A 13,011-nucleotide genomic window follows, 5' to 3' on the forward strand; every position below is an offset into this window, starting at 1 on the left:
ACTATCTGATTTCTAGGCAAAAAACCCTGATAGGCCAGGAGAGTAGGATGACATATCGAAAGTGTCCAAAGATAAACATTGCCAGCCAGAGTTTCCTTCAGCAATGGAGAAATAAAGACTTGCCCAACAAACTGTGGGAATTTATCACCATTAGATCTGCTTTACAAGAAATGCTGTTAGAGATATATAAAGAGTTAAAAGGTGATAAAAATAGGAGAGTAGAGCCTTCCTAGGCAAATGAAGATCAGTTGCTATCAGCATAAAATGGACTGTTACATGAATGAAATGTTTTCTGTAAGCCTCATGTTAACCACAAAGCAAAAAATCTAGATTCACGAAAGATTTAAAAAGGGAAACATACGCATGGTACAGTATACCCACCATGGAAAATCACCAATTTACAAAGGTGAAACAAGAAGGAAAAAGGAACAGGGGGGAAAAACTGGGGAAAAAGGAACAATGGAAATCAGTAAGATGGCAGTTGTAAAACCCAATATATCAATAATTACTCAATATGAATTGAATTCACCAATCAAGTGGCTGGAGAAAAAATAAATAAGACCCAATTCTATGCTGTGTACAAGAGACTCACTTCAGCTTTAAGAACACAGGCTCAATGTAAAGGGAAGGAAAAAGAAATTATATGCAGATGAAAATCAGAAGAGCAAAGATAGCTGTACTTAACATGAGACAAAACAAAGCTTTAAGCCAAAAATGGTAACAAGACAAGGTCATTAAATAATGATAAAGGGGGTCAATACGGCAAGAAGTCAGAACAATGTGTATGCACGCAACATTGGAGCACCTAAACAGATGAAGCAAATACTAACAAACCTGAATGGAGAAGTAGACCATAGAATAACAGTCGAGGGCTTTAACCCTTAATAGCAATGAATAAATCATCCAGACAAAATCAACAAGGAAATATTGGGTTTGAACCATACTTTGGACCAAATGGACCCAACTGACAGAACATTCCATCCATTACCAACAATCTATTATTCCCAAGTACACAAGGAACATTCTCGAGGATAGATTATATGATAGAACACAAGACAAGCTTAGCAAATTTAAGAAGACAGAAATACCAACCATATGTTCTGACCACAATGGTATGAAACTACAAGAGGAAAGCTGGAAATTCAACAACACACTTCTGAATAACCAATGGGTCAAAGAAGAAATCAATAGGGGAAATAAAATTTATCAAATGAAAATAAAGTTAACAGAAGGAAGGGGGGATCCCCAGGTGGCTCAGCGGTTTAGCACCTGCCTTTGGCCCAGGGTGTGATCCTGGAGTCCCAGGATCGAGTCCCACGTCGGGCTCCCTGCATGGAGCCTGCTTCTCCCTCTGCCTGTGTCTCTGCCTCTTTCTCTCTCTGTGTCTCTCAGGAATAATAAATAAAATCTTGGGATCCCTGGGTGGCGCAGCGGTTTGGCGCCTGCCTTTGGCCCAGGGCGCGATCCTGGAGACCCGGGATCGGATCCCACGTCGGGCTCCCGGTGCATGGAGCCTGCTTCTCCCTCTGCCTGTGTCTCTGCCTCTCTCTCTCTCTCTCTCTCTCTCTCTCTCTCTCTCTCTCTCTGTGACTATCATGAATAAATAAATAAAATCTTTAAAAAAAAAAATAAATAAATAAAATCTTAAAAAAACAAAACAAAACAAAAAAAACGGAAGGAAATAGGGATCAGAGCAGAACTAGAGACCAGAAAAAAACAACAGATCAACAAAACTAAACTTTTTTCAAAAATGAAATTGACAAGGCTTCACCAGACAGACTCAAAATCAGAAATGAAAGAGGAGACATTACAGAAATGCATAGGATCATAAGAGCTTGGCATGAACAGTTACACGCCAGCAAATTAGATTCCTTTGAATAGATGAATTGCTTAGTAACACAGAACTCACAAGACTGAATCAGGAAGAAACAAAATCTGAGAAGACCAGTAAGAGACTGAATCATAATCAAAAAACCTCCAAACAGAAAACTCCAGGACCAGATGGCTTCACTAGCAGATTGTACCAAACATTTGAAGAAGAGTTAATCCTCAAACTCTTCCAAAAAATTGAGGAGGGATCACTTCTAGGATGATTCTATGAGGCCAACATTAACCCTGATATTAAGCCAGACAAGAGCCTACAAGAAAACTAAATACCCATCCCATATCTCTGGTGAAAATGAACATACTCAACAGTGAAAAAACAAAAGCTTTTCCTGTAAGATTATGAACAAGACAAGGATGCCCACTCTTAATACAAGTGTTGGAGAGCCTATCTAAAATAGGCAAGATAAATAAAAGGCATAAAAATCAGATACGAAGAAGTAAATTTTTTTTGCATTTGATATTTTATATAGAGAAGATCCCAAAGATTTGATTAAAAAATTGTTGGAACTAATCAAATCAATAAAGTCACAGTATATAAAATCGATAGAGAAATCAGTTGCATTTCTAGAACAATGAAACATCTGAAAAACTATCCCATTCATAGCAGCATCAAAAACAAAATGCCCAAGCTAAATTTAACCAAGGAAGTAATAGATACACGACTTCACTGAATGAAACCAAAGATGAATTAGGCAAATGGAAAGGAGTTCCATGCCTATGGATTGGAAGAATTAATATTGTTAAAATGTCCCTATTACTCTAAGCCATCTATAGATTGACTGCAATCCCTATCAAAGTTCCAATGGCATTTTTCACATAGAAAAAAAAAAATCCTAAAATTTGTATGGAACCAGAAAAGATCCCATATAGCCAAAGCAGTTATGAGAACAAAGAACAAAGCTTATAGGCATCACACTTCCTGATTTCAAACTAAACTATAAAGCTTTAGTAATTAAAACCACATGGCACTGGCAGAAAAACAAGACACACAGACCAGTAGAACAGAACAGAGTCCCAAATTAAACCTCTACATATATGGTCAACTAATATTCAACAAGGCAGCCAAGAACACCCAGTGGAGAAAAGATAGTATTTCAACAAATTGTGCTGGGAAAGCTGGATAAACACAGAAAAGTGAAACTGGGCCCCTAATCCTATACCACTCACAAAAATTAACTTGAAGCAGATCGACTTAAATATAAGCCTTGACACCAAAAAACTCCTAGAAAAAAAACAGGAAAGAAGTTCCTTCGTGGTGGTGTTGGCAATGACATTTTACGGGTATGACACCAAAAGCAAAAGCAACAAAAGCAAAAATTAACAAGTGGGACTAGAGCAAAGCAAAAAGCTTTTGCACATTGGGCAGCCCCGGTGGCTCAGTGGAGGCCCGGGATCGCGTCGGGCTCCCTGCATGGAGCCTGCCTCTCCCTCTGTCTCTGCCTCTCTCTCTCTCTCTCTCTCTCTGTGTCTGTCATGAATAAATAAAAAATAAAAATAAAAAAAATGCAAAAGCAACAACATAATGGAAAGGTAATGTACAGAATGGGAGGAAATATTTGCAAAGCAAATACTAGATAAGAAGTTAATATCCAAAATATATAAACAGTTCTCCAAGTAAACACCAAATGGCAGATGGCACTTGTGCAGCAGGAAGGTCTGGAGGGCTTGGGGGGACTTGGGATGGGAGGCAGTGGTGGCTTCTTTAGGTTTGGCAGTGGCATGCAGGACTGGGGTTGCAGCCCTGATGAGGCTGGGGCCAAGGCCAAGAACTAACTAGGTCCTTGTGATCAAGCTGAGCTGCCTGGTTAAGACATGAAAATCAAGTCCCTGGAGTAAAAGTATCTCTTGTCCCTGCCCATCACTGAATCTCAGATCGACTTTCCTGGAGGTATCTGTCAAGGATGAGGTTTTGAACATTATGCCTGTTCAAAAACAAACCCATGCTGGCCAGCAGACCAGGCTCGAGATATTTGTTGCCATCAGAGATGACAACATACACATTGTTCTGGGTTAAGTGCTCCAAGGTAGCAACAGTCATCCATGGGGCCATCTCCTGGCCAAGCTTTCCATCCCTGTGTGGAGAGGCTACTGTAGAATAAAATCAGCAAGCCCCACATCATGCCATGCAAGGTGACTGGCTGCTGTGGCTCTGTGCTGGTGTGCCTCATCACTGCTCCCAGCATCACTGGCTTTGTCTCAGCCCCTATGCCCAAGAAGCTACTGATGATGGCCTCAGCCAGGGGCTGCACGGCCACCCAAGGCAGCTTTGCCAAGGCCACTTGTGATGCCATTTCCAAGACCTAGTGCTGACCTCTGGAAAGAGATTGTGTTCAAGTCTCCCTATCAGGAATTCAACTATCTTGTAAAGACTCACATCAGAGTCTCCATGCAGAGGACCCAGGCCCCAGCCAGTATATAGCTTTATACAAGAAAAATAAAGTGAATTAAAATCTATTGAATACACACCCCCCCACACACCCAATTCACACTATTCAACAACAAAACCAATCCAATTAAAAAATGGGTAGAGGAACTAGACATTTTGTCAAAGCAGACCTCAAAATGGCCAATGGGTACATGAAAAGATGCTCAACATCACTAATCATCAGGGAAATGCAAACAACAAAAACCCCCACAATGAGACCATCTCACACCTATTAGAATGACTATCATCAAGAGGACAAGAAATAAGCATTAGTGAGGATGTGGAGAAAAGGGAACCCTTGTACACAGGAGGGAGTGTAAATTGGTACAGCCACTATGGAAAACAGTATGGAGGCTCCTCAAAATAAAAAGAGAACTACTCTATGATCCAGCAATTCCACTTACGGGTATATCCCCAAAGGAAATGAAAACAGGATATTAAAGAGATATATGCAATCCCATGTTTATTGCAGCATTATTCACAATAGCCAAGACATGGAAACAAGTATTCCCATCAACTGATGAATGGATAAAGATTATACACACACACACGATACAATATTCAGTCATAAGAAGTCTATCTGCCATTTGTAACATGGATGGACCTTGAGGGCAGCTAAGTGACATAAGTTAGAGACAAATACTATATATAGTTATCAATTATATGTGGAATCTTAAAGCCAAACTCCTAAAAATAGTAAAATGGTTACCAGGGTGCTGGAGGTTGGGGGAATAGGAGAGATGTTTAAGTGTAAAAACTAGCAACTAGTAAATAAGCTACATCCTAGAGCTCTAATGCACAGCATGATTATAGATAATATTGTATTATAAACATCAAACTTGCTAAGAGATCGATCCTAATTAGTCCTGCCACAAAAAAAATAATGTGAGGTGATGAAGATACACGATATTAACAATCATATTGCCATATATGTACAAAACCAGTATGTACACCTTAAATTTACATATGTCAAATATGTTCCAATAAAAAAAAAGTTATGGGTGGTTCTGAGCTTCACTTTGTGCTAGGCGCTGTGCAGTTTATCACACTGTCTAATCCTTACAACAATTCTGTTATAGGTGAGGAAACCATGGCACAGAAAAAGTATAGAGAAAACTTAAATTCTTGTATATTAACAAGGATTACAAATATTCCAAGTGGTTGATCCAATATTCAAACCTGGGCAATCTGTCTTTGAACACCTGCTGTGCAATGGAAAATATTAAAAATAATGGAATTAATTAGTAAAGTCCCCGGCCTTTGAGCATCACAGTTTAGTAGAGGCAATGAATATGTAAATTCCAATCTTTTTACACTAATAGAGGTGTAATAGTGATTATGCAGAGCAAGAGAAATGCGCAGTACTGCCTATGAGGTTAAGATAGGTGTTAAGGAGGTAACATTGCAGTTTGAGTTTGTCATCTGGATGAGAAAAGGATGTGCCAGGCAGAGGAAATGGGAGACACAGAGGCAGGCAGCACGATGCATACTGAAGGTGCCTGCTGAATCAAAGTGTGAAGTAACTGGGAATGTTTAAGGAACTACATGTACTCTTAGTATTAGAGGAGCATAACTTCTGTGTGCTAAGCCTCAAGGAATGATAGTTGGATCAGAGAGAAAGCTGTGTGGTGCAAAATACCAGAATTTTAGCTATACAAGTAGTTCCTTTGTGAGTCAGGCATTGCCACTCTTAACCAACACATGGTTTCCTTTCCCTCTTCGTCATACACAAGATGGGAACTTTCAAACTTTCTGTGATGGATTAGGGTCATGTGACTAATCCTGCTGATAGGGTAGAGGTGGAAGTGGTGTGTCCCTTCTGTGCCCTGGGGTACAAGAGCCAGTGCAGGTGCTCCACGGTCCTTTCCCTTGCTCCAGGGACTGCGGAGGCATCATGTTCCAGTTAGTGGGTTCCAGAACTACAACAGCATCAGTCTGATTCTTTGGGGGACAATATGAAAACTCCCTGTGTATAGAACATTAACTCTGGCCCATCAGTTAATGTCTAGTCTCTGCAGCTGTTACCATGTTGTCCTGTGGTCCACGACCGTGGTCGGCCCACTAGCTGCGATCACCCTCAGCTCCTGACCTTAACTGAGACAACTGGCTATCTCCTAACAACTGCTCCAAACAGCCCCCCTTCCTTCTGACTTATCACCATTCTCCCTGCTCCTCTTCTCTTTTAGAAAGTAATTTCCGGGCAACCCTGGTGGGCCCAGTGGTTTAGTGCCACCTTCAGCCTAGGGCCTGATCCTGGAGACCCAGGATTGAGTCCCACGTCAGGCTCCCTGCAGGGAGCCTGCGTCTCCCTCTGCCTGTGTCTCTGCCTCTCTTTGTATCTCTCATGAATAAATAAAATCTTTAAAAAAAGTAATTTCTTCCTCTTCCTCCTCTTCAGTGTTGATCCCTCATCCCGTACCCTCTTCAAGGGTTTTCCTCCAACGATAATACCATCTTCTGCATATGTCCCTTTCAATTACCGCCTTCCTCTCCACCTACAAACCCATTCAACTCTTCCTCATTTAAAGTCTCTTTCAATCTCCAAGTTTCCATCTTTTCCTATACCATATTTTCAAAAATAGATAACTTTTTCTATTTTTCCCACCTCTCATTCTCTTTTTAAGAAATTTGGCCTCAGGGATCCCTGGGTGGCTCAGTGGTTTGGCGCCTGCCTTGGGCTCAGGGCGTGATCCTGGAGTCCTGGGATCGAATCCCACATCCCGCATCGGGCTCCCTGCATGGAGCCTGCTTCTCCCTCTGCCTGTGTCTCTGCCTCTCTGTGTCTCTCATGAATAAATAAAATCTTAAAAAAAAAAAAAGAAAAAGAAATTTGGCCTCTAGTTCCTATCAGTATTCAAACTACTCTCAACAACCTTGGTCAAAGCCAGAAGCCTTTTCTTGGTCATAGAATTGAGTTATGCTGTAGCCTGAAGAAATTTGTTTAGAGATCATCTAATCTCAATCTACTACTTTTATTCATATTGAAGCCCAAATGAGAACACAATAGAATACTGCCCAGTAAGAAATGCCAATAAACTGTGACTATACTGGTTTTGCCCATTTGCTGAGATTGTGAGCAAAGGAAATGAAGTTTGAAAGGTAAAGCTAGAAAAAAAAAAAGAAAGGTAAAGCAGCAAAACCTTGAGGACAGCTCCAAGACTGGACCTAAACTGGCTGTTTTAGTTCTGAATTGCTCAGAACATTCAATGATGTATCTAGGCAATTTCAGAGAGTACCTCCTGCAAGGTCTCAGAATGCAAAGGGCTCTGTAAGTTGACACTGCAACATGATGATGGATATATTGAAAATTTGATGTTTGTCAAGAAAGTTTTCATTTCCACTTCTGAAATGCATTTTGTTGAAAACTCCCTTCATGTGACCAATTTGTGACCTGTTAGAAAGGATGTACTCTTCACCAGAGGACTTCTCAGGAAGAAGTACTATGGGCTGATGCTATGTTGTATGCAAAGAGATTAATTAATCATGAGTTACAGCAGAGTGTTAAAGTGATTTCTAAGGTATTTAATATTTTTTTAAAGATTTATTTATTCATGAGAGACACAGAGAGAGAGAGGCAGAGACAGGCAGAGGGAGAAGCAGGCTCCCTGTGGGGAGCCTGATGCGGGACTCAAGCCCAGGACCCTAGGATCACAACCTGAGCCAAAGGCAGACGCTCAATCACTGAGCCACCCAGGTGCTTCTTGACAGCCCTTTTAAAAGGAAACCTGATCTGAGTGACGGACATTAAGGAGGGCACATGATGAGATAAACACTGGGTGTTATACTATATGTTGGCAAAGTGAATTTAAATAAAATATATTTTTAAAAAAGGCAATCTGATAACCTTATTAAATTTAAAACTACATATACTTTGCAACCTAGCCATCTGTTACCATGAAACTATCTCCTATAATTAACACTACTAGAAAATAAGGACTTACATATGAGATTTCCTGCAGTGTTGTAGTAGGAGAAAAAAAAAACAAAAGAGACACCAAGAGAATGCCCATCATATGCAGGAATTAAGAATAAGTTGGAGCTATACCACTTGATTTGAACTAATTTCTCTAAGATGTTGAGAAAATGATCAAGGTATATATGTACTGTGCTTCACTATATAACAAGGAGAAAACTATGTTTACATACATACATACATATGTGCTTTTCTGCATTGGTTTGGGGGGAAGGTAATGTTGGAAGGAGGGGCTGAGAAAAGGTGGGGCAAAGAAAAAAGGGAAAGAAAGGAAAAAAGGGGGAAAGGAAAAGTAAATTCTTCTGTATATATTCTATTTTATTTATAAACTCCCAAAAGTAATTGTCTCCAAAACACGTTACCTCTCTAAAGCAACAGATTTCTTTACTAGCTGAAAGTATCCAATTCCTTAAAATGAACATACAACAAAAAGCCTCCCAAAACCAAAATTAAAATGCCTTGGCTAAATCAACCCTGAAAAAATGATGTTCCAGTGGCTGTCACACATCCTACAATATTTATGACCTAACACACGTGGTATAAAACCTTATTAAAAGTTACTGCTTTTTCAGGCACTGTCTTGTTTCAAACAGCTCTCGTGTATAGTACAATGAAGAGACTGGTCACAACTCTGAGGCCTAAGTCCACAAACATTCCCATTCCTGTTGTTCAGTTACTCTGTCCCATCATAGCAAGGGTGAACTCAATCTCTTCTTCATATATACTTACTAGTACGTGTAGAAAAAAGAAAAGACAAGGTCCTTGCCCTTAAGAACCTATAGTTTCTTTCTTTTTAAGATTTGTTTTCCCAGTATCCCCCTGAATTTCCCAGAATACAGATTTCGGAGGCACCTGGTGCACATGGTATGAAATATCTTAAGTTTTGCCTTCTCCATGCTGGATAAAAGGTAGCAGAAATAGGTGTTCCAATAACTAGGCAAAATGCTGGACAGAAAAACAATAAAAGCAAAACTATGTATGGTGTCACCATAAAGCCAGGGATTTTTACACATTCTATGGGATTAGTAAACTCTTACAAAGGCGAGGGGCTGCTATTCCAGTAAGGTCGTATTAAGTCAATGAAGAAGAATTGCTTCTCAATCCTGAAAACCTGGCTTACCATAATATTAAAAGACAATTCACAAAGCCCACACAGCCTTAACATCAATTTCTACCAAAGCATTCATATAAGACATAATTCTAACCTTATGAGCTCTGATACTGAAGTTTATCCCAGGAGGTTGGTTTAATATTTGAAAAGTCAAATTCATATTTTAACCATATTAACCATAACCATTAACCATAACCATATTAATCCTGGTTAAAGGGATAAATCACATTTATATTACACATAATTACATTAAAGGGATAAATCACAATTATAAGACAGATGTCCCTCACCAAAAGTAGCCAATGAAATTCAACATATTCCCCAGGGTAAAAAGTCTTGGCAAACTAAGAGTCAGAAGACAATAAATTTTATAAAGGGCACCTACAAATATATCTGCACAAATATCAGATATTAAGGTTTCCCTTAACTGAAACCTTAATATCACTGAAAGGTTTTCCTTTGAGATTAAGAAGTAAACAATGCCCCCACGGCCACTGCTATTTAGCACTTTACACTGAAGTCCCAACCAGTGCAAATGGGCTAGAAAAAGAAATACATGATGAAAAGATCAAAGAGGAAGAAACAAAACAGTTTGAATCCTGGCTTTGCCACTTACCAGTCATGCAACCTGGACAAAGTACTTAACTCTGTGTCTCTCTTTCTTCATCTATAAAATGGGGATAATGAATACCTCCTTCACAGAGTTGTTCTGAAAATATTTTAGAAGTACACAGAAAGTGTTTGACTTGTCAAAGGACTGTACAAGTGTTAAATAAAAAATACATTATTCCAAGATGATTGTGCATATAGAAATTTCAAAGAAACTAAACTACTGGAATTGAGAGTAATATTTCCCAGATACAAAATCATTACATGAAAATCAGTTATATTTCTATATACTGTTAGTAACAAACAGAAAATGGCATCCAAAAAGTATCAAGTACTTGTGAATAAAATTAACAAAAGACACAAAAGATCTCTACAGGGATAATTATAGACTCAATAAAAAATTCCAACTAAAGCTGGTAAATTCAATAAGGTTATTCCGAAATGGTTATGAAATGTAAAGGGTCAAGAACAGTCAAGACACTCTCCAAGAAAAACAAGGAGGCAGATAGATATCAAACTCCCAAGTATGTTAACTCACCTGAGAGATCTCTTTCTGTAATGCTCATCCATTTGGTGTATCTACCCGTTTCTCCTCCACTTCTTTTAGATCTTTGAACTAATGTTATCTAAAAAGAGATCTTTCTGGTTTGCTCTATATAAAACAGCACTATCCAATACTCTAATCACTTTATTCCACATTCTGTATTTTTTTAAAGCACCCATCACCAGACTATGTGTATATATATATTTTTTTTATGACTCTCTCCCAAGTATAATATAAGCTAATTGAAGGCACCGTGTCTGTTTATTTGATACAATGCTCTATCTCCAGATAGTTTATCTTGTTGAATGAATAAATTGGCAGAAATCACAAAAATTCTTTTTTTTTTTTAATTTTTTTTTTTTTTATTTATTTATGATAGGCACACAGTGAGAGAGAGAGAGGCAGAGACACAGGCAGAGGGAGAAGCAGGCTCCATGCACCGGGAGCCTGACGTGGGATTTGATCCTGGGTCTCCAGGATCGCGCCCTGGGCCAAAGGCAGGCGCTAAACCGCTGTGCCACACAGGGATCCCTTTTTAAAATTTTTTTTTTTTTATTTATTTATGATAGAAATCACAAAAATTCTAACTGGCATATGAAGTATGGTGATTAAATTTGAACTAAATTTATTTATTTTTTTTTAATTTTTATTTATTTATGATAGTCACAGAGAGAGAGAGAGAGAGGCAGAGACACAGGCAGAGGGAGAAGCAGGCTCCATGCACCGGGAGCCCGACGTGGGACTCGATCCTGGGTCTCCAGGATCGCGCCCTGGGCCAAAGGCAGGCGCCAAACCGCTGCGCCACCCAGGGATCCCTGAACTAAATTTAAAAACTGCAAACTTCTTCACTATTCATCTATTAAATATTGGCTACCAAAACACTGTAACTCTCTCAAATTTAGAATACTACTCTGAGCATTTAAAACTGACCAGTGTGGAGAAAAAAACCAAAAAAACAACAACAAAAAAAAAAACCTGACCAGTGTGGGGGATGTGTGGGTGGCTCAGCAGTTGAGCAACTGTGTTCAGCTCAAGGCGTGATCCCAGGTCCGAAGATCAAATTCTACATCGGGCTCCTTGCAAGAAGCCAGCTTCTCTCTCTGCCTATGTCTCTGCCTCTCTCTCTCTGTGTCTCTCATGAATAAATAAATAAAATCTTTAAAAATAAACAAATAAATACTGACCAGTGTGTAAACATTGGCTTTTAGCAATATCTCATACTCTAAGGTAAATAAATGAAATAAGCCCATAAAAAGGAACCATATAAAACACAATCCTAAAATCCTGATGACTCTGATTAGAAAGGCAAAACGGTCAGAGGAACAGGAGTTTAGGGATTTTGCTCATGTAGGAATTAATAGCTATGATGGTTTTTAACATATACTTAGTCCTTTGGTGATCAAAATTATACTTAACTAGATAATATGCTATAGAAAGTATTACATATTTACAATTAACCCAATTTTTGCCGAAAATAAGACCGAGGATTGTGTGAATTTAACATAAAAGCTAATTCAGGGATCCCTGGGTGGCGCAGCGGTTTAGCACCTGCCTTGGGCCCAGGGCATGATCCTGGAGACCTGGGATCGAATCCCATGTCGGGCTCCCGGTGCATGGAGCCTGCTTCTCCCTCTGCCTGTGTCTCTGCCTCTCTCTCTCTCTGTGACTATCATAAATTAAAAAAAAAAAAAAAAAAAAAAAAAAAGCTAATTCAGTGCTCTGAAGCTATGAATTTGTACATTTAAGAGAATCCAGTTAAGATGTAGTCTATATAATTAACAGTAGGGTATACCATTATAATTTTTGTATTATCTCCCACTACTATGTGATGTCCCCCCCCCCCCCCCCCCCCAGACCTTAAAGAAAGCAATGTACAAAGGGTCTTTCAAAGATTTTGGTGAGTTAATAAGGTCTTGAACCCTGGAGTCTTCTCTTGTTCTATCTAGGCTAGTCCTAGAGTTGAGCTCCAGGGGAATTTGGTTCGGTACTAAATAAATTCAAGTTTGAATGACTCCTGAGAGATGAAGGAACTTCTGAAGCCAGCTGAAAGGTTTATATAATTATTTTCAAATGAGACCAGGGTGGTACAGGTTGAGGGTACAAACAGAAGAGGAACTGACCTCCTATATGGCACCCTTTTTGTTGTATTCCTCCAAGAGTCGTTTAGCTTTCCATTTAATCTTTAGCCTTTTACAGAAATGTCAAGGTAATCAACAAATTCATACATATTATTTTCATTAAGTATTAACTATGTAACAGGAAATCAGAAAAATCACTGATGTATTATATAAAGGCATGAGGATAGAAAGCATTTGATTACAATTACTACCTTCAATTCAAATGGCTCTGGTTTCATGATCTAATGTTGCCAGAGTAGAATTTCTTAGAACAGTCTTCTAAGATTTTTTATTTTTCTGACTTACAATACTTCTCTTCACAATTTAAGGATAGATCTATTTATT

The 13,011-nt window shown here is 39.0% G+C and overlaps 1 pseudogene; it reads left to right on the forward strand.

Moving 5' to 3' along the window:
- The first annotated feature begins 3,383 nt into the window (after window positions 1-3,383).
- On the forward strand, window positions 3,384-4,671 carry LOC100683518 (annotated as a pseudogene).
- The last annotated feature ends 8,340 nt before the right edge of the window (window positions 4,672-13,011 follow it).

The sequence above is a fragment of the Canis lupus genome, chromosome 13 (genome assembly GCF_011100685.1).
Source record: "Canis lupus familiaris isolate Mischka breed German Shepherd chromosome 13, alternate assembly UU_Cfam_GSD_1.0, whole genome shotgun sequence".
NCBI lineage: Eukaryota > Metazoa > Chordata > Mammalia > Carnivora > Canidae > Canis > Canis lupus.